Here is a 1,278-nt window from a genome sequence, read left to right as displayed (position 1 = left end):
TGCTATTCCCTTTTGCTGTAAAAGACAGAGCTATGATATGGTTGGACTCACAACCTAAAGAAAGCCTGAACTCTTGGGAAAAGCTAGTCAATGCCTTATTGGCAAAGTTCTTTCCACCTCAAAAATTGAGTAAGCTTAGAGTGGAAGTCCAAACCTTCAGACAGAAGGAAGGTGAATCCCTCTATGAAGCTTGGGAAAGATACAAACAATTGATCAGAAAGTGTCCTTCTGACAAGCTTTCTGAATGGAGAATTATAGGTATCTTCTATGATGGTCTGTCTGAACTGTCCAAGATGTCATTGGACAGCTCTGCTAGAGGATCTCTTCATCTGAAGAAGACGCCTGCAGAAGCTCAAGAACTCATTGAAATGGTTGCAAATAACCAATTCATGTACACTTCTAAAAGAAATCCTGTGAACAATGGGACAAATCAGAAGAAAGAAGTTCTTGAGATTGACACTTCATGTACACTTCTGGAAGGAATCCTGTGAACAATGGGACGAATCAGAAGAAAGGAGTTCTTGGCTCAGAACAAAATATTGACTCAGCAAGTCAATATGATTTCTCAAAGTCTGTCTGGAATGCAAGCTGCACCAGGCAGTACTAAGGATGCTTTATCTGAAGAAGAAGATTATGATCCTGAGAACCCATCAATGGAAGAGGTAAATTACATGGGAGAACCCTATGGAAACACCTATAATCCTTCATGGAGAAATCATCCAAATCTCTCATGGAAGGATCAACAGAGACCTCAACAAGGTTTCAACAACAATAATGATAGAAGAAACAGGTTTAGCAATGGCAAGCCTTTTCCATCATCTTCTCAGCAACAGACAGAGAATTCTGAGCAGAGCCACTCTGACTTAGCAACCATGGTCTCTGATCTAATCAAAATCACTCAAAGTTTCATGACTGAAACAAAGTCTTCCATTAGAAACTTGGAGGCACAAGTGGGTCAGCTGAGTAAGAAAGTTACTAAACTCCCTCCTAGTACTCTTCCAAGCAATACAGAAGAGAATCCAAAAGGAGAGTTGATGAGCGGATAATTTGTACGCTTTTTGGCATTGTTTTTAGTATGTTTTTAGTATGATTTAGTTAGTTTTTAGTATATTTTTATTAGTTTTTAGTTAAAATTCACTTTTCTGGACTTTACTATGAGTTTGTGTGTTTTTTTTGTGATTTCAGGTATTTTCTGGCTGAAATTGAGGGACCTGAGCAAAAATCTGGTTCAGGCTGAAAAAGGGACTGTTGATGCTGTTGGATTCTGACCTCCCTGCA

The 1,278-nt window shown here is 39.0% G+C and overlaps 1 non-coding gene across 1 annotated transcript; it reads right to left on the bottom strand.

The window, feature by feature from the left end:
- Positions 1–131: 131 nt before the first annotated feature.
- Positions 132–239, bottom strand: LOC127740875 (small nucleolar RNA R71). The gene has a single exon (XR_008001731.1). It is a non-coding gene; the product is annotated as a small nucleolar RNA R71 (small nucleolar RNA).
- Between the last annotated feature and the right edge of the window lie 1,039 nt (positions 240–1,278).

Source organism: Arachis duranensis, chromosome 7 (genome assembly GCF_000817695.3).
Source record: "Arachis duranensis cultivar V14167 chromosome 7, aradu.V14167.gnm2.J7QH, whole genome shotgun sequence".
Lineage (NCBI taxonomy): Eukaryota > Viridiplantae > Streptophyta > Magnoliopsida > Fabales > Fabaceae > Arachis > Arachis duranensis.
The sequence above is the reverse complement of the archived record's forward strand: the minus strand, read 5'-3'. Positions and strand labels throughout refer to the sequence as shown.